Source organism: Salvelinus sp. IW2-2015, unplaced genomic scaffold, assembly GCF_002910315.2.
Source record: "Salvelinus sp. IW2-2015 unplaced genomic scaffold, ASM291031v2 Un_scaffold917, whole genome shotgun sequence".
Lineage (NCBI taxonomy): Eukaryota > Metazoa > Chordata > Actinopteri > Salmoniformes > Salmonidae > Salvelinus > Salvelinus sp. IW2-2015.
In genome coordinates, this window is record NW_019942646.1 from 223,752 (window position 1) to 249,528 (window position 25,777).

At 42.6% G+C, this 25,777-nt stretch overlaps 1 protein-coding gene and 1 long non-coding RNA gene across 7 annotated transcripts in view; both read right to left on the reverse strand.

Moving 5' to 3' along the window:
- Window positions 1-20,228, reverse strand: part of LOC112069149 (uncharacterized) — a 35,696-nt gene extending 15,468 nt beyond the window's left edge. Inside the window, exons 1-3 of the long non-coding RNA XR_002893684.2 lie at window positions 19,474-20,228; window positions 19,288-19,376; window positions 15,690-16,943 (exon numbers count right to left, since the gene is read on the reverse strand). This is a non-coding gene — a long non-coding RNA (uncharacterized lncRNA). The remainder of the gene's footprint in view (window positions 1-15,689; window positions 16,944-19,287; window positions 19,377-19,473) is intronic.
- The window catches only part of LOC112069145 (NACHT, LRR and PYD domains-containing protein 3-like), a 35,128-nt gene that overhangs the window by 4,457 nt on the left and 4,894 nt on the right, over window positions 1-25,777 (reverse strand). For 2 of the 6 annotated variants that reach the window (XM_070438432.1, XM_070438431.1), the window contains exon 1: window positions 313-500. The exons of 1 other annotated variant lie outside the window; for it this stretch is intronic. The gene's annotated coding sequence lies outside the window, so the exon portion shown is untranslated. Of the gene's footprint in view, window positions 1-257; window positions 501-971; window positions 1,213-25,777 lie in introns of those variants that run through there. 3 more of the 6 variants (XM_070438430.1, XM_070438433.1, XM_024136435.2) reach the window with 3 other exon arrangements.

Sequence of the window (25,777 nt, forward strand, 5' to 3'; positions counted from 1 at the left end):
AAACCCAGCCTAAAACCCCAAACAGCAAGCAATGCAGGTGTAGAAGCATTGTGGCTAGGAAAAACTCCCTAGAAAGGCCAGAACCTAAGAAGAAACCTAGAGAGGAACCAGGCTATGAGGGGTGGCCAGTCCTCTTCTGGCTGTGCCGAGTGGAGATTATAACAGAACATGGCCAAGATGTTCAAATGTTCATAGATGACCAACAGTGTCAAATAATAATAATCACAGTGGTTGTCGAGGGTGCAACAGGTCAGCACCTCAGGAGTAAATGTCAGTCGACTTTTCATAGCCGATCATTCAGAGTACCTCTACCGTTCCTGCTGTCTCTGGACAGTTGAAAACAGCAGGTCTGGGACAGGTAGCACGTCCGGTGGACAGGTCAGGGTTCCATAGCCACAAGCAGAACAGTTGAAACTGGAGTAGCAGCACGACCAGGTGGATTGGGGACAGCAAGGAGTCATCAGGCCAGGTAGCCCTGAGGCATGGTCATCCGGGAGAGAGAAAGAGAGAGAATTAGAGAGAGCATACTTAAATTCACACAGGACACCGGATAAGACAGGAGAAATACTCCAGATATAACAGACTGACCCTAGACCCCCAACATAAACTATTGCAGCATAAATACTGGAGGCTGAGACAGGAGGGGTCGGGAGYCACTGTGGCCCCGTCCGACGATACCTSGTATATTAGATAACAGGTATATTTGGAGWATAGGAGTATTTGACAGTTAAGAATTAAGAAARACAAAAGGAKCAAGGTACTTTTAATAAAATTAAAATGCCTTCATTGGTATGGAATGTTCAACGGAGAAAAAAATCCATGCAAGCAGTTTTTAAATGTTTGTTCCATTTAACATGCTGTAACAACAAAAGCATTTTAATTATATGAAGTATGTTTTTTTAGACGACCAATGAACCAAAGATCACCTTCTATTTACAAATGTCTACTGTATTATAGCAGCACTTCCTTACCTTCTTCTTGTCAACAAGATATTAAAACTAGTTCACTTCCTTCAGGTTGAAATGTCTGGTTTTCTGTGTCTCTTTGTGGCCCACAAATGCTCAATGTCAGTCCAGTTTCTTTTGTCCCAGTTTTCTACAGGAGGCTCACCTTAAGGGTTGGGCTTATTTGACTTTACACTACCTGAAAAATTACACATTCCGTTTGCAATTCTATCATGTCCTAACCTGTTTCCAATACATTTTAACTGTTGTAATTAAAAAATATATATATACTAAAAACTAAACATGCTCTAAAATGTACTCCAAGCTACTCCAAGCTAGCTTTTTTGTGTGTTTATGAAAGCTGGAGTGGGATGCATTTTAACATGTTACAATTTGATTAGAATTCAAATACATAACAATAAAATGTGTTAGTGATTAATTATTTTACATCCAACACATTTTTAAACATGTACATTTTAAGTAGGGTACTCACCCCTCATAAACAAAGTTGAAGATGCGGTGTGAAAATGTAGTTTTCTGATCTTTATGAATGTAGTGTTTTGGACGCAAGTCAATTATTGACAGGCAGGGAGTGGTCTACCTTTACAGGCAACATGCCTGTTTAACTTGTTCAGTAAGGTTGTGGAAAAGGGGTTAGGAGATCTTAGTCACAGACAGACTGATTAGACACGATGAAAACCTGTCCTTAATGTGAAAATAAGAGCACCGTCTGCCTCATTTGATAATAAAGTTAAGTTCACAACATTTTGTAATGGTGTAACACAATATTGGGATTGGTAACCATTGATCAATCAATTTGTTAGAAGACAGAAAGACAAGTGTTACAGTAGACAGTGTTTATTATTATGTGCTCTAGCCAATACTACTGTATATGCAATACATTCACTGGTAGAGTTATACAGTTCATTCGGAAAGTATTCAGAAACCTTGACTTTTTCCACATTTTGACACATTAAAGCCTTATTCTAAAATGTATTTTTTTTTTCTCCTCATCAATCTACACACAATACCCCATAATGACAAAGCAAATGCAGGTTTTTTGAATTTTTGCAAATCTATTAAAAATAGAAATATCCCTTTTACATTACAATTTAGACCCTTTACTCAGTACTTTGTTGAAGCACCTTTGGCAGTTATTACAGCCTTGAGTCTTCTTGGGTATGACGCTACAAGCTTGGCAAACCTGTATTTTGGGAGTATCCCCCCATTCTTCTCTGCAGATCCTCTCAAGTTATGTCAGGTTGGATGGGGAGTGTTGCTGCACAGTGCTGCGAGCCTACCAGACGAGCGAAAGGCCTTTTATCCTCACTTCGAGGCAAGCAACACTGAAGCATGCACGAGAGCACCAGCCGTTCTGGACGACTGTGTGATAACGCTCTCGGTAGCCGATGTGAGCAAGACGTTGACAAAGCCTGTGGGGCCAGACGGATTACCAGGACTTGTACTGCGAGCATGCGCTAACCAACTGGCAAGTGTCTTTACTGACATTTTCAACCTCGCTCTGACCGAGTCTGTAATACCTACATGTTTCAAGCAGACCACCATAGCCTTGTGCCCAATGAAGCAAAGGTAACCTGCCTAAATGATTACTGCACCATGGCACTAACGTTGGTAGCCATGAAGTGCTTTGAAAGTTTGGTCATGGCTCACCTCAACACCATTATCCCAGAAACCCTAGACCAAATCCAATTTGCATACTGCTCCAACAGATCCACAGATGAAGCAATCTCAATCGCACTCCACACTGCCCTTTCCCAACTGGACAAAAGGAAAACCTATCTGAGAATGCTGTTCATTGACTACAGCTCAGTGTTCAACACCATAGTGACCACAAAGCTCATTACTAAGCTAAGGACCCTGGGACTAAACACCTCCCTCTGCACCTGGATCCTGGACTTCCTAATGGGCCACCCCCAGTGGTAAGGGTAGGAAACAACACATCCACCAAGCTGATCCTCAACATGGGGGCCCCTCAAGGGTGCGTGCTCAGTCCCCTCCTGTACTCCCTGTTCACTCATGACTTCACGGCCAGGCACGACACCAACACCATCATTAAGTTTGCCGATGACACAACAGTGGTAGGCCTGATCACCGACAACGACGAGACAGCCTATAGGGAGGAGGTCAGAGACCTGACTGTGTGGTGCTCCTCTGGACCGTACCCCTCCCAGTCCACCAGGTACTTTAGCCAACCCCCACGACGTCGGGAGTCCAGGAGTGATCTGACAGCATAGGCGGGGCTCCCCTCGATGTCCAAGGGAGGGGGAGTGGTGTCGTGGGGGACAGCATCAGTCAGGGGACCAGGAACCAATGGCCTGAGGAGGGAAACATGAAATGATGGGGAGATCCTGTAGTTAGTGGAGAGTTGTAATCTGTAAGTTACCTCGTTGACCCTGTGGAGGATCTCGAACGGGGACTCAGCTTCTTACAGGGCATGCAAAATTAAATGTTCCTGGTGGAAAGCCAGACGCGATTACCAGGATTGAACACGGGAGCCTCACGGCGGGGGCGATCCGCCTGCTCTTTCTGACGGTGGACTGTGCGCTAGTCTCACGTGGGCATCGCTCCATACCTCTTCTGGGTTATGGGTGGGGTTATGACGTTGAAGCCATGGGAGGCCGAGGATGATCTTGTGTACGGGTGCACTGATGATGAGGAAGGGAAGGCTTTCTTTATGTATGAATTCCAAGGTGAGGGTGAGTGGTGCTGTGATGTGTGTTATTGTTCTGGATCCTAGTGCTTGACTATCCAGAGCTTGAACAGGACAAGGAGAAGAGAGTGGGTATGAGGTGATGTTAAGGGAGTTTTTAAGGGAGGAGGTGAGGGCCTGGTCAATAAGATTCAACCGTGGCATCGGAGTCCACTAGAGCTGTAGAAACAAAACATGAAGGACAGCCAGCCAGTGAAATCGTTACTGGGAAATGTTCGTCGGAAAGTGATGATGATAGAATACTCACACCTAACCCAGGGGACGGATAATCACGTGGCTGTCCCTCTGCTCACGTGGACCCCAAGTTAGAATGTACTGGACGCCGTTGAAGCTGGTGCCCCTTCTGTCTGCAAAGACAGAACCCCAGCTGTCTATAACGGCATCGTTGAGCCGCGGAGAGGCGTGTAGCCCCCATCTCCATGGGTTCAGACTCAGAATGATCAACGGAGGAGGGAGAGAGGCGATGGGGGTACTGACACTCCCGAAGCAGGTTATCCAGACGGATGGCCATCGTGATGAGGGCATCCAAGGATAGGTTGTCGTCAGCTATGTGACGTCCATATCTGATCCAACATGACCCTAGATGGCAGCTGTAGCCTAGATGCGTCTGATTCCTTTATAATGGCTCTAATTCATTGGTTGTGCCAACATGCCCTCTTGTAGATAAGACATGTTTTATGACCATGTCTTCTTACTTGGATATTTTTCATTGAGTAGATGCCCAGATTTGACTGAACTGAGGTATCTGTCTATAGCTTAGACAATGTGTACTGAACTGAGGTGTCTGTTTATAGCTTAGCCAGCATGTACTTGTCCATGGAGTCCCCAGGCAGAGCGACGGGGAGGGAGAGGTGTACTTTCCTGCTCCCTGATATACTGTAGACCACTCTGTTCTTCAAGTACTTATATACTTCCTGGAACTCATGATAACCATTAACATCTGGTGTAGACCCTAGACTATGGCACCCCTCATGTCTCTAGTATAACTGATGATGAACAATATTTCAAGTTTTAGAAATACGAAACCATTAGGAGACACAAGATTGAACTTCTCAAAAACTTACTTAAAACTTCTTAAGGCTGAGATCCCGCTAACGGGATCGATATGACAACAGCCAGTGAAAGTGCAGGGCGCCAAATTCAAAACAACAGAAATCTCATAATTAAAATTCCTCAGACATACAAGTATTTCACACCATTTTAAAGATACACTTCTTGTTAATCCCACCACAGTGTCCAATTTCAAATAGGCTTCACGGCGAAAGCACCACAAACGATTATTAAAAACACAGCCATTTTTCCAGCCAAAGAGAGGAGTCACAAAAATCAGAAATAGAGAGAATTAATCACTATTGATGATCTTCATCAGATGGACACTCATAAGGACTCATGTTACGCAGAAGTTCATATTTATTTAAAAAAATCTCAGTATACATTGGCGCGTTATGTTCAGTAGTTCCAAAAACATCCGGTGATTTTGCAGAGAGCCACATCAATTTACAGAAATACTCATTATAAATGTTGATGAAAATACAAGTGTTATACATGGAACTTTAGATACACTTCTCCTTAATGCAACCGCTGTGTCAGATTTCAAAAAAGCTTTACGGAAAAAGCAAACCATGCAATAATCTGAGTACGGCGCTCAGAGCCCAAACAAACCAAAAAGATATCCGCCATATTGTGCAGTCAAAAGAAGTCAGAAATAACATTATAAATATTCACTTACCTTTGATGATCTTCATCAGAATGCACTCCCAGGAATCCCAGTTCCACAATAAATGTTTGTTTTGTTCAAAAATGTCCATCATTTATGTCCAAATTCCTAGCGCGTTCAGCCCAGTAATCCAACTTCATGAAGCACGAGCAGACGAAAAGTCCAAAAGTTCCGTTACAGTTCGTAGAAACATGTCAAACGAAGTATAGAATCAATCTTTAGGATGTGTTTAACATAAATCTTCAATGATGTTCCAACCGGAGAAATCCTTTGTCTGTAGAATTGCGATGGAACAGAGCTCGCTCTCACATGAACGAGCGCCACGAGCTCAAGGCATTCTGGCAGACCTCTGACTCATTCCCATCTCATTCGCCCCCACTTTACAGTAGAAGCATCAAACAAGGTTCTAAAGACTGTTGACATCTAGTGAAGCCTTAGGAAGTGCAACATGACAAATATCTCACGGTATCTTCAATAGGGAATCAGTTGAAAAACGACCAACCTCAGATTTCCCACTTCCTAGTTGGATTTTTTCTCAGGTTTATGCCTGCCATATGAGTTCTGTTATACTCACAGACATCATTCAAACATTTTTAGAAACTTCAGAGTGTTTTCTATCCAAATATACTAATAATTAGCAACTGGGACTGAGTAGCAGGCAGTTTACTCTGGGCACCTTACTCATCCAAACTACTCAATACTGCCCCCCAGCCATAATAGGTGTAAGGGGTTTATAGGCATGATCAAACTCTCCTTTGTTTATTCCTCACTGTACCACTTCAATAGCAAGCAGACAAAATGGACCCGAGTTTCCTGAACTGGAAGTGTCAGGCATGTCAGCACGTAGAAAACAGTTGACCTACAGGGCTTTATTGGGACTTTGACTAAAGAGTATTTAGATAAAGGTCATAAACAGACTAAGTAATATCATCTGGTACATGATTAGACACAAGGGACCTGCTCATAATGTGACAATGAGAGAACCATCCGCCTGAGTTTATAATGGTGTCACACCATATTGGGATTGGTAAATATTCCTGTGATAGCTACAGTAGCATATGATATTGAAGATATCCTCATTCAATTTGTCACATAACAGATTCACAAGTGTTACACTAGACGGTGAGCAAGGTGCTGTTTATTGTATATATTTTCTCCAGCCAATACTATATGTAAGACATTACCTGGTGGAGTTATATGTAGCCTACCAATGTAATGATCCGCTTTCCAAACACAAAATTAAGATTTTCTAATTAGGGCTGTGGCGGTCATGAAATGTTAACTTCTAATGACTTTATTGGTAAGGAAATGTGAAAATATATGAGAGTTGAATGGTTCCTATAATGGATTAATCAAACACAGGTTACACACTTCAAGCACACACAACCAACAAATTCAACACTTGCTGGGTACCTGTACCGAGTCAATGTGCGGGGGTACAGGTTAGTCGAGGTAATTGAGGTAATATGTACATGTAGGTAGGGGTAAAGGGACCATGCATAGATACTATATAATAAACAGCGAGTAGCTGCCGCAGCAGTAAAAAAAAGGGGGGGGGGGGGGTCAACGCAAATAGTCCAGGTAGCCATTTGATTAGCTGTTCAGCAGTGTCATGGCTTGGGGTGGAAGCTGTTCAGAAGCCTTTTGGACCTAGACTTGGCGCTCCGGTACCGCTTACGTACATAGGCTTAATGTACACATGCTCAAACTCGTACACTTTTGATAGACTTAAAGGGGCAGTCACCAAGTCCAGAACAGACTATGGGAGGCACACAGTACTACATAGAGCCATGACTACATGGAACTCTATTCCATATCAAGTAACTGACGCAAGCAGTAAAATTAGATTGAAAAACACCTTATGGAACAGCGGGGACTGTGAAGCAACACAAACATTGGCACAGACACATGCACACACACACACACACACACACACGCACGCACACGATAACATACACACTATACATACACATGGATTTAGTACTGTAGATATGTGGTAGTGGTGGAGTAGGGGCCTGAGGGCACACAGTCTGTTGTGGAATCTGTGAATGTATTGAGATGTTCTAAAATTGTATAAAGTGCCTTAATTTTGCTGGACCCCAGGAAGAGTAGCTGCTGCCTTGGCAGCATCCATAATAAATACAAATACACCGCTGCTACTCTGTTATCATCTATGCATAGTCACTTTAATAACTCTACCTAGATGTACATATTACCTCAACTAACCCGCACAATGACTCTGTACCGTTACCCCCCTGTATATCGTCTCGCTATTGTTATTTTACTGCTGCTCTTTAATTACTTGTTACTTTTATTTCTTATTCTTATCTGTATTTTTTTTTACTGCATTGTTGGTTAAGGACTTGTAAGTAAGCATTTCAGTGTAAGGTTGTACCTGTTGTATTCGGTGCATGTGACTAATGACATACATTTTATTTGTACTGTACAGCAGTAGTTTGTATATAGGAGGAAACATAATACAGTATATACATATAAAGTGGGTAAAACAGTATGTAAACATTATTTAAGTGACCATTGTTCAATGACTCTATGTACATAGGGCAGCAATCTCTACTGTGCAGGGTAGAGTATCGGGTGGTAGCCAGCTAGAACAGTGACTAAGGTTCACGGCAGAGTATCGGGTGGTAGCCAGCTAGAACAGTGACTAAGGTTCACGGCAGAGTATCGGGTGATAGCCAGCTAGAACAGTGACTAAGGTTCAGGGTAGAGTATCGGGTGGTAGCCAGCTAGGACAGTGACTAAGGTTCAGGGTAGAGTATCGGGTGGTAGCCAGCTAGGACAGTGACTAAGGTTCACGGCAGAGTATCGGGTGGTAAGCCGGCTAGTAAAGTGCCTAAGTTTCAGGGTTAGAGTATCGGGTGGTAGCCAGCTAGAACAGTGACTAAGTTCAGGTAGAGTACGGGTGTAGCCGCTAGAACAGTGACTAAGGTTCAGGGTAGAGTATCGGGTGGTAGCCGGCTGAAGTGACTAAGGTTCAGGGTAGATAGCGGGTGGTAGCCGCTAGAAAGTGACTAAGGTTCAGGGTAAGTATCCGGGTGGTAGCGCTAGGTAAAGTGACTAAGGTTCAGGGTAGAGACGGGTGGTAGCCGGCTATGACAGTGACTAAGGTTCAGGGTAGAGTATCGGGTGGTAGCCAGCTAGGACAGTGACTAGGGTTCAGGGCAGGGTACTGGGCGGAGGCCGGCTAGTGGTGACAGTCTGATGGTTTAACAGTCTGATGGCCTGGAGATAGAAGCTGTTTCTCAGTCTCTCGGTCCCAGCTTTGATACACCTGTACTGTCTTCGCCTTCTAGATGGTAACGGGGTTCACAGGCTGTTGCTCGGTGGCTGAGGTCCTTGATGATCTTCTCTTGGCCTTTGTGACACCGGGTGCTACAGATGTCATGGAGAGCAGGCAGTGTGTCCCTGGTGATGTTTTCGGCTGATTTCACCACCCTCTGGAGAGCCCTGCGGTTGCAAACGGTGCAATTGCCATACCAGGCGGTGATACAGCCCGACACGATGCTCTCAACATTTCATCTGTCGAAGTTCATACAGGTCTTAGGGGCAAAGCCTAATTTCTTCAGCCTGCTGAGGTTGAAGAGGCACCATTGCACCTTCTTCACCATGCTGTCTGTGTGAAGGGACCATTTCAGGCTGTCAGTGATGTGCACGGCGAGGGACTTTAATCTTGTGAACCTCTGCACTGCAGCCCTGTCGATGTGGATGGGGGCATGTTCTCTCTAGTTTCTCCTTTAGTCCATCATCTGCAATCAGTTCCTTCTTTTTGTTGACGTTGAGGTACAGATTATTTTCCTGGTACCTCTCCCTGCAAGTGCTCTCACCTCCCCCCTGTAGGCTGTCTCATTGTTGTTGGTAATCAGGCTTACCACTGTTGTCATCAGCAAACTTGCTGATTGAGTTGGATACGTGCATGGACAGCAGTCATGGGTGAACAGGGAGTACAGGAGGGGGCTGAGAATGTATCCCTGTGTTGGGGATAAGCGTGGCGGAGGTGTTGTTGCCTAGTGCCTTCACCACTTGGGGTCGACCCGTCAGGAAGTCCATGACCCAGTTGCACAAGGAGGGGTTAAGATCCAGGGCCCTGAGCTTAGTGATGAGCTTGGAGGGCGCTGTGGTGTTGAAGGCTGAGCTGTAGTCGATGAACAGCATTCTTACAGAGAAGGGTGCAATTYCAGCCAGCAATTCGGGGCATTCCTGCATATGGGCATTCCTGCATCTGCAGGAACCSCTCTTTATACTTATATTGGTCAATGTTTAAGCTAGGACAGGCAGGAGACGGGGGCGCTCCAGTACGTGGCATTAATGCACAATAACGTTGGATGCCAGCTGCCGATAAACCCTCCACAAGACGGGGCGGGGGCGACAACGGTGACTAGCTAGCCATACAACGGTAGACAGTGTCCTTCGTCCCCGTTTATCTGGCACTGTTTTCCCACAGTTCTGACGGCGAGGGCAGGCGGGAGCGAAGGACACTCTGTGCTAGCTTAGCCAGCTATTCTTCCCAGTACACAGCAGGCGGGAGGCAGGGGCGACACCGTGTTCTAGCTAGCTAACTAGCAAGCTAAATGCATCATACGGGACAGATTTCTTTATTTGAAAGATACATATCTTGATAACTTGATTGCTGACATGCAAAACATTGTTGGACTATATCAACAATGGACTAATGAAACAAATACAAACACTTTAAAAAAATATTGCTGTCAGAGTGCAGTATAACTGTAGTATGCTGTAAACACTGCGTCCAAAATACGTTTTTTTAAACTGCAGTTTTTTCTGCTATTACTGCATCCAAAAAACACTTTCAAAACGGCAATCTTTTTTGTAAGGGAAAATATAGTATTTGGGTGGAGCTTTTCTTTAACTAGCCTCTCAAATCACTTCATGATGGCAGAAGTGAGTGCTACTACAGAAGTGGGTGATAGTCATTTAGTTCAGTTATCTTTGCTTTCTTAGGTACAGGAACAATGGTGGACATCTTGAAGCAAGTGGGGCAACAGACTGGGATAGGGAGAGATTGAATTTGTCCGTAAATTCTCCAGCCAGCTGGTCTGCACATGCTCTGAGGTCACAGTTWAGGATGCAATCTGAGCCGGAAGCCTTGCGAGTGTTAACACGCTTAAAATAATTTTCTAACGTCGCGAGCACACAGTCCTCATGAACATCCGTGGCTCAATGTTGTTTTCCTCGAAGCGGGCAAAGAAGGTGTTTAGATCGTCCAGAGCGAGGCATCKGTGTCTGTTTTTGTAATCCGTGATTGTCTGGAGTCCCTYCCACATACGTCTCATGTCTGAGCAGTTGAATTGCCACTCCACCTTGTCCCTGTCTAATAAATACATTTAATGTAGGACAACGTCACAAAAATAATCAATTTGGCCTGTCGTATCATTTAGTCTCATTATAATACAGAAAATGTTGGCAATTTCAAAAGAACATTACACCATATTTTGAGTTGACTGCAGGCTATAGCTAGTAAAGCCAGACAATGGCATCTTTGAAAACTCACCTCATGTAGAACGTTGTTTTGAAATCAGTAGGTTATTTATCTTCTCAAAAAATGTATGTTAATTTAATGTTAAATAACTGAGATTAGGGTGGTCCACAAACAGAGTTTAATAAATCAAATCAAATCAAATCAAATCTAATTTTATTAGTCACATACACATGGTTAGCAGATGTTAATGCGAGTGTAGCAATGCTTGTGCTTCTAGTTCCGACAATGCAGTAATAACCAACAAGTAATCTAACCTAACAATTCCACAACTACTACCTTACACACACAAGTGTAAAGGGATAAAGAATATGTACATAAAGATAATGAATGAGTGGTGGTACAGAACGGCATGGCAAGATGCAGTAGATGGTATAGAGTACGGTATATACATATGAGATGAGTACTGTAGGGTATGTAAACATAAAGTGGCATAGTTTAAAGTGGCTAGTGGTACATGTATAACATAAAGATGGCAAGATGCAGTAGATGATATAGAGTACAGTATATACATATGAGATGGGTAATGTAGGGTATGTAAACATTATATTAAGTGGCATTGTTTAAAGTGGCTAGTGGTACATTTTTACATAATTTCCATCAATTCCCATTTTTAAAGTGGCTGGAGTTGAGTCAGTATGTTGGCACGCCGCTAAATGTTAGTGGTGGCTGTTTAACAGTCTGATGGCCTTGAGATAGAAGCTGTTTTTCAGTCTCTCGGTCCCTGCTTTGATGCACCTGTACTGACCTCGCCTTCTGGATGATAGCGGGGTGAACAGGCAGTGGCTTGGTGGTTGTTGTCCTTGATGATCTTTATGGCCTTCCTGTGACATCGGGTGGTGTAGGTGTCCTGGAGGGCAGGTAGTTTGCCCCCGGTGATGCGTTCTGCAGACCTCACTACCCTCTGGAGAGCCTTACGGTTGTGGGCGGAGCAGTTGCCGTACCAGGCGGTGATACAGCCCGACAGGATGCTCTCGATTGTGCATCTGTAGAAGTTTGTGAGTGCTTTTGGTGACAAGCCGAATTTCTTCAGCCTCCTGAGGTTGAAGAGGCGCTGCTGCGCCTTCTTCACAACGCTGTCTGTGTGGGTGGACCAATTCAGTTTGTCCGTGATGTGTACACCGAGGAACTTAAAACTTTCCACCTTCTCCACTACTGACCGTCGATGTGGATAGGGGGGTGCTCCCTCGCTGTTTCCTGAAGTCCACAATCATCTCCTTTGTTTTGTTGACGTTGAGTGTGAGGTTATTTTCCTGACACCACACTCCGAGGGCCCTCACCTCCTCCCTGTAGGCCGTCTCGTCGTTGTTGGTAATCAAGCCTACCACTGTAGTGTCATCCGCAAACTTGATGATTGAGTTGGAGGCGTGCATGGCCACGCAGTCGTGGGTGAACAGGGAGTACAGGAGAGGGTCAGAACGCACCCTTGTGGGGCCCAGTGTTGAGGATCAGTGGGGTGGAGATGTTGTTACCTACCCTCACCACCTGGGGGCGGCCGTCAGGAAGTCCAGGACCAGTTGCACAGGGCGGGTCGAGACCCAGGGTCTCGAGCTTGATGACGAGTTTGGAGGGTACTATGGTGTTAAATGCTGAGCTGTAATCGATGAACAGCATTCTCACATGGGTATTCCTCTTGTCCAGATGGGTTAGGGCAGTGTGCAGTGTGGTTGCGATTGCGTCGTCTGTGGACCTATTGGGTCGGTAAGCAAATTGGATAGGTCTAGGGTGTCCGGTAGGTGGAGGTGATATGGTCTTGACTAGTCTCTCAAAGCACTTCATGATGACGGAAGTAAGTGCTACGGGGCGGAGTCGTTTAGCTCAGTTACCTTAGCTTTCTTGGGAACAGGAACAATGGTGGCCCTCTTGAAGCATGTGGGAACAGCAGACTGGGATAAGGATTGATTGAATATGTCCGTAAACACACCAGCCAGCTGGTCTGCGCATGCTCTGAGCGCGGCTGGGAATGCCGTCTGGGCCTGCAGCCTTGCGAGGGTTAACACGTTTAAATGTTTACTCACCTCGGCTGCAGTGAAGGAGAGCCCGCAGGTTTTGGTAGGGGCCGTGTCAGTGGCACTGTATTGTCCTCAAAGCGGGCAAAAAAGTTGTTTAGCCTGTCTGGGAGCAAGACATCCTGGTCCGCGACGGGGCTGGTTTTCTTTTTGTAATCCGTGATTGACTGTAGACCCTGCCACATACCTCTTGTGTCTGAGCTGTTGAATTGCGACTCGATTTTGTCTCTGTACTGGGACTTAGCCTGTTTGAATTGCCTTGCGGAGAGAATAGCTACACTGTTTGTATTCGGTCATGCTTCCGGTCACCTTGCCTGGTTAAAAGCAGTGGTTCGCGCTTTCAGTTTCACGCGAATGCTGCCGTCAATCCACGGTTTCTGGTTTGGGAATGTTTTAATCGTTGCTGTGGGTACGGACATCGTCAATGCACTTCCTAATGAACTCGCTCACCGAATCAGCATATTCGTCAATATTGTTGTTGGACGCGATGCGGAACATATTCCAATCCGCGTGATCGAAGCAGTCTTGAAGCGTGGATTCAGATTGGTCGGACCAGCGTTGAAACAGACCTGAGCGCGGAGCTTGTTGTTTGAGTTTCTGTTTGTAGGCTGGAATCAACAAAATGGAGTCGTGGTCAGCTTTTCCGAAAGGGGGGGCGGGGGAGGGCCTTATATGCGTTGCGGAAATTAGTATAACAATGATCTAGGGTTTTTCCAGCCCTGGTAGCACAATCGATATGCTGATAGAATTTAGGGTTTTTGTTTTTAGATTAGCCTGTTTTAAAATCCCCAGCTACGATGAATGCAGCCTCAGGGTGTGTGGTTTCCAGTTTACAAAGAGTCAGATAAAGTTCGTTCAGGGCCATCGATGTGTCTGCTTGGGGGGAATATATCGGCTGTGATTATGATTGAAGAGAATTCCCTTGGTAGATAATGCGGTCGACATTTGATTGTGAGGAGTTCTAGATCAGGTGAAACGAATGACTTGAGTTCCTGTGTGTTTGTTATGATGATCACACCACGTCTCGTTAATCATAAGGCATACCCCACCGCCCTCTTCTTACCGGAAGATGTTGTTTTCTGTCGGCGCGATGGCATGAAGAAACCAGCTGGCTGCACCGACTCCGTTAGCGTCTCTTGAGTTAGCCATGTTTCCGTGAAGCAGAGCACGTTGCAATCCCTGATGTCTCTCTGGAATGCTACCCGTGCTCGGATTTCATCAACCTTATTGTCAAGAGACTGGACATTGCGAGTAGTATGCTAGGGAGTGGAGCGCGATGTGCCCGTCTCCGAAGCCTGACCACCAGAGACCGCCTCGTTTGCCCCTTTTTCGGCGTCGCACAGGGTCGCCGGCTGGATCAGATCCATTGTATTGGGTGGAAGGCAAAACACTGGATCCGTTTCGGGAAAGTCATATTCCTGGTAGGAACGATGATGAGTTGACGTTAATCGTATATTCAGTAGTTCCTCCCGACTGTATGTAATGAAACCTAAGATTACCTGGGGTACCGATGTAAGAAAAACACATAAAAAACAAAATACTGCATATTTTCCAAGGAACGCGAAGCGAGGCGGCCATCTCTTTTCGGCGCCGGAAGTTGGAGTTTATTGGTTAATTATTCGTTCATTCAATACATCTGCAACCTTTTTTTGACTCTGTTATTCAGTTTTACACACAATTAGACAACACAGTGTAAACAATATTAATAATATAACTCAACAATTGTTTTTTTAAAGTATAAAGATACCTTACTTTAGACAAGTTAAATACACACAGGGCAGAAGGGTACAAAGGTTAAAGCTGTAGTTCAAACAAGACATAGCGAACACCTGCCACTGTTCCTGTAATCAGCCGGGGGGTGGGGGGGGGGAGAATCAACACTCACATTCACAGACAGTCATGACCACAAAGGCTGACCATCAACTGGACCAAAATTTAAGTTTACAATGGTGTTTTAAAAAAAGGAGCAAATTAAGCATACTTTTTAGGGTCTGACGGGCAAGAGGCATAAGGCATAAGTTACATTTTCAAGCATTGATGGCACACATCACCAATCTCAAGGCCTAACCCCACCAAAAAAATAAACTAGGTAAACTAGTAAGTCAGAGGTGTAATGTGGTGAGGTTGGACCAGGTGCAGAGAAGAGACCAGATGAGGAATCAGTGGTTATGGATGAACATAATATTTACTGAGATACGGTAGCCGAAGGATCATGAAAACTCTCCAGGAAACAAAAGCACAAGGTAAACAATTCAGAATTCATAATGAGTAATAGGCACACCTTAATGTCATTAATGTCTCAAGGACGGTCTCTGGCGCCCTCTGGTGACAGGTGGAACCATGACAAGAGGGAAGTCAAATAGATATTTATTTAGTTTTTATAAGAATGCCATCAGAAGGTGGACAGTTCATAGTAAGACCGGTATGGACCTAAGTTTCATAAAACAGTATGGAGTTCCCACGTGTACGCAATGTAATGTCTTATTTATAAACGGGGAACCACCATCTTCCAGTTCTGGAGTACTAGCCATCTAGCTAAAAGGGTGGTATAAAATGGTTGCCTATGGTAGTACTCCAAAATGGCTGTAAGCGGGAGACGGATCTATAACAGTGCCATATCAGAGAAACATTTTATGTTATTCCAACCCGACAGTTTATGACAGTCCCAAAACATATGAAACAGTGTTGCTGATAGGATCAAAATCTTGAGAATATTCTTCCAAGTTTGGCCCCGGACTAGTGGATACACTGAACCACCTTGAAAAGTGCAAACACTTTTATCCAAAGCAATTTTTAGTCACGCATACATTTAACTTTCAGTGGTCATGGGAATCAAACCCACTGTCCTGGCACTGCAAGCTCCAAGCTCTACCAACTGAGCCACAGAGGAACACAAGCAGAAACCCAGGGAATACGAGAGGTTCAGAGAAATGCTGCTTGTGTCCTGCACTTAAACTCTCAGAATCACAACCACCTTTACTCACCAAGTACATTTACATGTACCGAGGATTTGAACTGGTGAAATGGTGCTGACAATGCCCTTTCAATAAACAGACAGAATGTAGAAATAATATTTACACAAACAGTATAAACACAACATATATAGTATGAACAATTACATGTAATAAAGTATTTAATTAAAAATAATAATATCAAGAAATACATAAGTATGGTGGTATAAATGAATGGGGGTAAAATATTATACAGTGAAGGAAGTACTGCAGTGGTAAAGTTCACATTGGCATGTATAGTGGTGCATATATACAGAGATACACAGAAATGTACATATAATATTTAACAATACAGCATATTACATTGTTTAGTGAGAACCATTCCCATAAAGACTCCAATACAGGTAAGATACGTTCAGTTCATTTGGCTTAATCTTGAGTCTTTCTAAAGTCTAAGTTACATTTTGAAATTACCACCCCAAAAACATTTCCAGTGTGTATCGTTAGTATCAGGATCAAAGGTATGTATCTTCACACTTGTCTTTGTCCTCCGTCTCTTGTATGCTGTATTTCTCACAATCTCTGTTCTTTGTCCTCTTGTATATTTCTTATACCATCTCTGTTGTCTTCATCATGGTCACTATCCAACAACACAACACCCTTTACACTTTATATCATCTCTAGGCATATGTTTCATTCCTGCCTACTTCGTTTTCGTTCCCTTCCCCGTGCCATCACTATCTGTTCCCATTCCCCGTGCCATCACTATCGCTTTCGTTCCATTCCCCGTGCCATCACTATCGCTTTCGTTCCATTCCCGTGCATCACTATCGTTTCGTCCCATTCCCCGTGCCATCACTATCGCTTTCGTTCCCATTCCCCGTGCCATCACTATCGCTTTCGCTCACATCTTCGCTCCATCACAGTTCCACATGTCATCAATACGCTTTCCTTCCCATGCCTAACACAATCTCTATGAATGATTCTCCATGTAGAGCGGTAAAACGTTGTCATTACAACTGAGCCTCTTGTCCTTCTCCTCAGAGCACTGGTCAGCAAGCTTCCTGCATCTCCTCCTGCAGAGGTAAGGGATGATTAACACCTGAAGAGATCTAGTGGCACACCGTATTATTAACTTCAGTGATTAATTGGTTATTTAAGCCTCAGAAACTGATACGTAAGAGATAGCCCCTCGTTGATTATGCGTTCTATGGAAAATAAGGAACGACGTGGAAGGTGTGTTACACGACGCGCTAGCGAAGTGGACTGACCTTCCACGCCGTGTTGCCAACTTCTCAGTAAGGAAAGTAGCTATTGGCTGTCCTAAAAGTTGCTAGAATTGAGCGTCATCACCTAATTTGCATAATTGGCATGTGATGTAATGTGATGACGCTGTAGGAGAGAGGAATAACGTCGGGGGGAGACAAAAAGTGAGTAAAAAACACCCTAATATGTTTAGAACTACAAAAACTTTTTCTGTCGATTTTGTTTTTTTTTTGCACAATTCCAACTCCTCCTTTATCCGGGTTGGGACCGGCAAAAGTGACCAGATACTCTGGCGAGAGTTACTTATTTATTTATTTTATTATCGTTTTCTTAATTTGGTTTGGTTTTTACCTTATTGTACACTTAGTAGCCTACAACAAGTCACAGTAAAACATAAATTTTAACCATAACATTTTTACATTTTTTGTATACAATCTACATTAACAATCTAAATGGACAAAAAAGAGACAATATAAAAAATTGAAATATGGTAACTAGTCTGACCCTAATTCAGGTTAATAGTTTTTTTTAATGTATGCCAGGGCGGGATCAGCCAGCTGCGCTTCCCGCATGCCCGATTCATTTGCAGTCTGGACGCGAGGGGTGAACATCTCCTGCTCTGACTGCAGCTGGGAGGGACTGCTGTGCGAGGACTGGGCGCCTGTGGAGTGCTTTGGGACGGGGCCCACGGCAGCCACCCGCTGCTCGTTGAGAAGTGTAAGAACGATACGTGCTTTCACGTCGAGTGTCCAAAGTCTCCAATAACACCAGAAAAAGTCCGCTAAATTTGTTTGCAAGGACCCTTTTTTGAAAATGTGTCGCTAGAGGGATCTGAAAACTCGCTAAGTTGGCAACACTGCTTCCACAGAGTTGCATTACTTTCTAGAGCCCCGATTTGATTATCCCTTTTATACCATGGCTATAATTTAACACATTTGCCGCTAGACATTTGTTCATTTGCTGGTAAAAATGTGTTCATCATCCACTGAAGTACAGTAGCTTGCACGTTTACWAGATAGCTAAAGTAGTTGCCGTGGTAACCAAACAGACTTGCTAGTTTAGCTAACCAAACCATCAGTCCTAGCTTGCCATTATGAAAATCAAATTCAACAATGCCAATAATGTTTCCAATTCGACTTTTGCTTTCAAAWGCAGCTCAAAAATAGAACATGTAAGAATYKACTATAGCCATTGAATTKTACCGTGCATTATAGGGAATTATCCAATGGGTGGGTCTAAAACTGAATGCTGATTGGTCAAATCCGCATTCCAGCTGGTGTCTATTCCACAAATTACCACCGGCTAAATCTATTACTTTAAAATGTCTATTTACTCTGTTCCACCTGACTGCGCAATCCACTGTCTCATCAGCCCAGCCAGGCAAATTATAAACTTGATCTCCACTATAAAAATTATATGCAGCTAGTTTGCTGGCTTTCCAGCTTCAGTTTGAAGTGATTGTGTTAGCTGTGCTGTTGGCTAGCTCCTCTGAACAACAGTGTCCTGACAAGAAAGCATATGTTCTATGCCAGGCGAAATCACATATCATTAGCTCATTATTAGGGATGTATACAAAATAAATGTCACTAGAAAACAACTCAAACAAACGCAAATTCCGCTAATTTGCTGTTATTCTGGCTGCTTCGACGTGACTAAGTAAGCTGTAGCTGGCTAGCTAATTTGGCTAGCTAATTTTCCAGTCAGTATGGAATTGGAAAATTTAGAACGAACGACTAGGTTGCGTCCATAGATACAGAACAAAAAGACTTAACGACTGGGTCATGCCCCTGGCAACCGAACGAACGACCAGGTGGCTTGGATAGCAACCCTAGATTTGACTCGGGACTAAATCTTGTGGAATTATGAAATAGTATGAATAAATGTATCAAAATAATGTTTTTAATGAAAATATGTAAATTATTATTTGGTAACCCCTTGTAAAAAAGTGATAATGCCCAAGAATATGGTGTTTGAAGGATATATAATTGCACAGTTTGCCGGCCATCAACAAAACAACACTCATGTCAATATATCCTCCAAACACCGCTTCTTGGGCCATATAATTCCGCCTTAGAATGCTCTTCAAGCCAATCAGAAACAAGTATTCATCAATGCCATGGTATAAAATATAATATACATTAAGTACATGCATACCCCAAGAGAAGTAACTGGCAATCTGGGCGCCTCTTCGATTCACGTAAGCATTGTATTCCTTCCTCCATAAGAAACCGTTTACTTGAAGGCTAAGAGAGAAAGAGAATAGAGGATTCATGAGTGGAACAGTAACACTGAAACAAATATAACAACACAGACAATGATAGTATTGTAGGTTGGACTCACATTATGTCCTTCAGGTTGAAACAGGCCTGGCTCAGACTGACTACACTGGCAGCACACCTCTCTGTCAAGCTGCTCACCAACAGATCTATTCCCTCCAGAGAGGTTTGAGAGTGTAGCAGCGAGATCAGTTCGTCAGCATGCTCATCCCACTCTGGCCTGGTAGAGGTCATTCATGTGACACAAACATAGACACAGACACCATTAAAATCTTTGACATATTTTTGTTTGTGTGCAGATATGTAATAGTATGGCCGGGATTTAATCCGAGGCGTGTTATAGAGCAGAGCACTAGACAGCATCGTTTTCAAAGCAATTTCGCTACCATTGGCAGAGACCGCATTCATAATAAACACTGCAGATGTTGGCTCAAGTATAAATGACCTTTAAAAGCTCATTGTCAGCTGTCCAGTGGGCTTCTCTATAACCTGTTGTGTGTGTGTGTGTGTGTGTGCGCGCGCATGTGCATGTAGTGTTGAGATTTAAATGGAAGACAGTGTCTTACTTATGCTCAGAGTTTGACGTAGCTGATGATGCGTCTCCAGTCAAATACATCATGCCGTATATGGGACAATTCAACGCTGACAAGTGCTGCTGTAGACCTTCAGCCCTACGCCGCATCTGAGAGGCCTGCTATGTGACTGTACACATGAATGTATACCAATGGATGTTAATTCACTGTCTGGCTACAGTATGTTGAGCAAAGTGCTCACTATATGGCAGCAAGTCACATCAATTATATGAAATGCAATTAAATAAAAAAATTCACAGTGAGAGTTAAGGTTCAATTTGAGTTTTCAAAATAAGGAATATTCAGGAAGTATAATTTATTATCTCCTACGTTACCTCAATTGTCTGTAGGGTAGAGAAATGCGCGCTCGTCGCCACAGACCACACTACTTCACTGTCTATCAGAGAACAAATAAAATATAGTGAATCATATAGCATACCAACCTTTATATGAGGAAGATAAACTGTAGATTATTTGTGATATAATATGACCTACTTAGTGATGTCATAGATACTAGAGTGCAACAAGTACAATAATATTTCTTAACTACAGCTATAGGATCAAAATGTGTCAGCTCACTGAGTTTTAACCTAGGCATTAGCACGGGAAGTTTCAGGCTCAGAAAGAGTTACTCATCACTTGAGTGTGCTTAACGAATCATCTTCATAACACGTACAATAAATTGATATCCGCTGTGAAATGTTGATTTGCGTATTAGAGATGTGAAATTATACTTACTCACTCCAGTCAAACGGTAGCCAGATGTTCTGATGGAGTCACAGATCATTTTCATCTCTGGCACTTTTAACCAAAGAACAATTTGGGGGCTCTTCACAAACAAGAGATTTTTTTAAATGATTGCATGAATAATTGAATTAACAAGATGCGTACTGTAAACACCAGATACAACACAGAAAATGATTTTCACAAACAAAATCTCTTCATCCTCATGCGAGTATTCAATCAACTTTTCAGAAATCATCTTTACAACTGTTAGTCAAATTCAATCAAATACACATTTCTACATTCATTTAAACTGAAAACAAAAATACAATTAATATTAAAGGATACTCACCGTACTCCATCTTTTACTGTACTCATGCTATCTCGTAGCTGCATCAATCATCTCGTAGCTGGCACTCAATCTCCATCTTTCTGTAGCTGCCACTCAATATCTGTACTGCCATCTCTATTCGTAGCTGGCCACTCAATACTCCATCTTTCTGTAGCTGGCCACTCAATACTCCATCTTTCTGTAGCTGGCCACTCAAAAAACATTCCCACAACTATGAAGCCTGAGGAAACAGTGAACGTCATATTCTTGTGAATTTAATAGACAGTATTTGTGGAAATATGTATGTTCAATTTGGTAACACTTCCCATCAATAATCTCCATGAATATCCTCATAATGCATTAAGCACATTTATAATGCCTTATGAGCTTGCATAAAGCATTGTGATGCATGACATACAGTAGTTGCTAACAACTGCTTACAAACATCTACAGTAGGACTACATTTCAATGACATGTTAGTCATTTAGCAGAAGCTCTTATACCTATCATCATCACATATGGTTATTACAATCATTCCATAGTACATGCTTCATAAGAATGACCACGTTCATATAGCATTATGATCAAGGCTGTATAATGTCTTATGAATCAAAGTGTTATAATGCCCTATAGGAAAAGCTCAACAGGAAAGGAAATATTGCATTATACAGTTGCTCATTCAGGGGGCGGCTATATTGTCAACAGATCTGTTTCTGGGTAATTTCTTGCATGGAATAGCCTTCATTCTCAGAGACAAGAATAACTGATGAGTTTCAGAAGAAAGTTCTTTGTTTCTGGCTTTTGAGCCTATAATCGAACCCACAATGCTGATGCTCCAGATACTCAACTAGTTAAAGAAGGCCGTTTTATTGCTTCTTTAATCAGAACAACAGTTATCAGCTTGCTTACATAATTGCAAAAGGTTTTCTAATGATCAATTAGCCTTTTAAAATGATAAACTTGGATTAGCTAACACAAGTGCCATTGGAACACAGGAGTGATGGTTGCTGATAATGGGCCTTGTACGCCTATGTAGATATTCCATTAAAAATCAGCAGTTTCCAGCTACAATAGTCATTTAAACATTAACATGTCTACACTGTATTTCTGATCAATTTGATGTTATTTTAATGGACAAAAAAATTGCTTTTCTTTCAAAAACAAGGACATTTCTAAGTGACCCCAAACTTTTGAAGGTAGCTTGAGGCATTCTGCTGTTTTCAAAGACAATCAATTAAATTAAATATTGTATGATATATAATCAGTTGATTGGGAGCTAAAATAAAAGTTCAGACTTACTTTATCAGATCCAAGACTCCATGTGCCTTACTGATGAGGAACATGAATTTGTCAGCTGTATTGCTGGTGATGGACTTCACTCCAATTTAACTTTTCTGGTTTTTGTTTTGGGAGACAACAAGCAAGTCCTGTACTTTCTCATCAGAAAGTTGTTCTTACGCAGACTGAAAAATACAGACAATTGGAGTTAGGCACAGAGAGCAAGAGAGCAACATAAACAATCCTCTAAAAACATCCAGAGAGTAACAAAACATTCTTTCTAAATGCAATATTTCTTTATCAAAAAAATATAATGAATCTGGTTATCAAACTTAATGAAGGATGTTTGTTGAAGGTTTGTGTGAACCATCACTAATAACAGACTAGTGTGGTTTGAATAATGTTGTTTCAAAGTACCAGGACTGAGGTAGAAGTTATTGAGAAATTATTATTCATATAATTGGTATGAATTGGGGCTGAGGTTGTTGATGTAGAGATGCAGTAAATTAAACTGAAAAACTGTTTATGGTGAATAAGGTATGATGTTACAGTAAAGATCATGTGATTCTTACTCCAGCTCCAYACTCTTTCCTTCTCCCAGCGCTGTCAACAGATCATSTAAYTCATCATCGGCTAGGTCGTCCACCTGCAACCTACAAAGTGTTCCCCAAAAAAACATGAAGTGACTGATATGTCAGAAAGAATTAATCGAAGAGTTAAAATTGTAAATATATATATATATATATATAAAACAGGTTGTTTGAATCCTGGATGCTGATTAGTTGATAGCAGGGAGTTATTCYCGATAATTCCCGCAAAATGCCATGATGCCTTAATTCCATTTAAAGTATCAATGTGCATCCACTTTCCTGTAGCCCAGACAGACATTCATAAACTTAATCACCACCAGAAAAAAGTTTAGACATCATTTCCACATGCTTCTTGCCTGGTTTGGTACAGCTGGGGTTAATAACATAAGCCTCGCTGTGTGCCTAACCAACATGTTGTATTTATTTTTTACCTCCCCCGTGCAATACATATGAGCGTGACGAGACTGACAGCTTCTCGGAACCAGGTGAATTCATTTATCTGAATCATTATAACGGATAAATCCAAATAAATGGCAACACTAAAACGAAGGTAAAGCAAATGAAAATGCACATAGTCTGTTGTCATTTCAGCTGCTTGATGTGATCGTGTGTACAAAGGCTAGCTAGCTAGATAGCCAACTAAAGCTGAGGAGAAGTAACGTTTGCCTAGCAATCTTCCATGACTATATTATTAACTTGGCAATCAGCTGGTTTTTGCCTATTTATAAATGATTTATTAAATAATGATTTATTGAAGTTCTTGTCTCATCATCATTGAARCTATGSTAGCTAGCTAGATGCCATTGATTTTGGCTTCYCCCTCGGCCYAAGAACATRCCTTYGGTCGGGAGTTATCACATGATAATCCCCGGGTTCTCATGGCTTATTACTTAAATATCCATTATGGAAATGATCTCCCTTGGCTCCATTGATYAGGTTGCAGGAGAAACTGAGCATAATTCAGTTTACATTATTTATTCAAAATCAAAAACATTGGTAAAAATAGGRTATCTACATTAAAGGGACAAGCAACAATACTCACACAAGAGCTTTACATTTCTGCAACGCTGGCAGAAGGATTTTCATGTTCTCTGCAGTTAAATTGCACCGTTCGGCTGTGATTGTACAAGAGGGGAACAATTCTCTCTGGGACGTTTGTGTAATTTCTCCTGTATTCAGGACCTTCTTGGGTCAGGTGACCATGAACCAGGGTGGTACCAACCGTGGAAACTACATGGTCTCAGTGGCCGAGGATAGAATGGTTGGAGGAAAACACTTCCCAGAGAAGCGGCTGAGAGATGGGTGGGGGTGGTCTTTCTTGGAAAGAACCCTTTTCAGAACGGGAACCACCAAACGGCGAACAAGACCAAATTTCTAGGAGACCCATCGACCAAAGATCCTGAGACAAGACACTTTAGGCAGAACATTATTCGATGTATGTCCCCCGTGGGTCTAATTACGACTCGTTGTTGTTTTGGCAGGGAAAAGTCTTAAAGATACTCCTCCGAAAGGAGAGTCTTAAGTTATAAAGAGGTGGGAGAGGGGGAAGCGAAGTGACAGAGGCTCAGGATAGTGACTGGGAGCTAAATAGTAGTTGTAGTTGAGTAGTGAAAAGTTCATGAATAATAGGGCTACATAATGCACAAGCTCTAACACTTGACTGTGTTCAGGACGCTCCAATTGTATGCTCTCAGGAAAGGTCACACTCAGCAGAAGTCTCTGTCTTTTCACTGGTTTGTTCTACTGGAGGGAACATCAGTAGGATATGGACAATTACTTGCCCATAGCACAATATTCAAATCAACTGTATTTATTAAGACGCCTAGTCTCAATTACATATAGCGATTCTAGCACTGGAATGGCGGGTGTGAAGGAGGGCAATGTGATAGGTATTGGAAATAACTCCACGTAGAAAGGCAGGAAAAGCATGAAGAAGACATGTATAGAGAGGGAGAGGCTAGTGAGGTGCATAGAGATAAGTTCCTCTTCTTGAGTAGAGTAAGCGGTTGGAAGTGCGAGCTATATTAGCGAAGCAAAAAGGCATAAATGGATGGGTTCGCTTGATGTTCTGTAGTGTACAAAACAGTTGGTCAAATAATATAATCAAGTGGTTTGTCGAGCGCAGTGCAACAGGCTAGCACCTCAGGAATAACTGTCAGTGTTGATTCATTTGCATGCGATCATTCAGAGAATCTCTACCGTTCTGGCTGTCTCTGGACAGTGAAAAACAGAGGCTGTGGAAGGTAGCACGTCCGGTGGAAGCGGTCAGGGTTCAGTAGCCAAAGCAGAACAGTTGAAACTGGAGAGTACAGCACAGACGAAGTGGATTGGGGACAGCAAGGGAGTCATCAGGCCAGGTAGTCTCTAGGCATGGTCCTAGGGACTCAAGGTCCTCCGAGAGAGAGAATTAGAGAGAGCATACTTAAATTCAACAGGACACCGGATAAGACAGGAGAAATATCCATAGAATAGTGTAAAAGACTAGCCCTAGACCCCAACATAAATAATTTGCAGCATAAATTGGAGGCTGAGACAGGAGGGGTCGGGAGGACACTGTGGCCTCGTCCGACGATACTACAGTGTATATTAGATACAGGTATATTTGGAGAATAGGAGTATTTGACAGTTAAGAATTAAGAAATACAAAAGGACAAGGTCTTTTAATAAAATTAAAATGTCTTCATTGGTATGGAATGTTCCAGCGGAGAAAAAATCCATGCAAGCAGTTTTTAAATGTTTGTTCCATTTAACATGCTGTAACAACAAAAGCATTTTAATTATATGAAGTATGTTTTTTTAGACGACCAATGAACCAAAGATCATTTATTTACAAATGTCTACTGTATTATAGCGCACTTCCTTTACTTCTTCTTG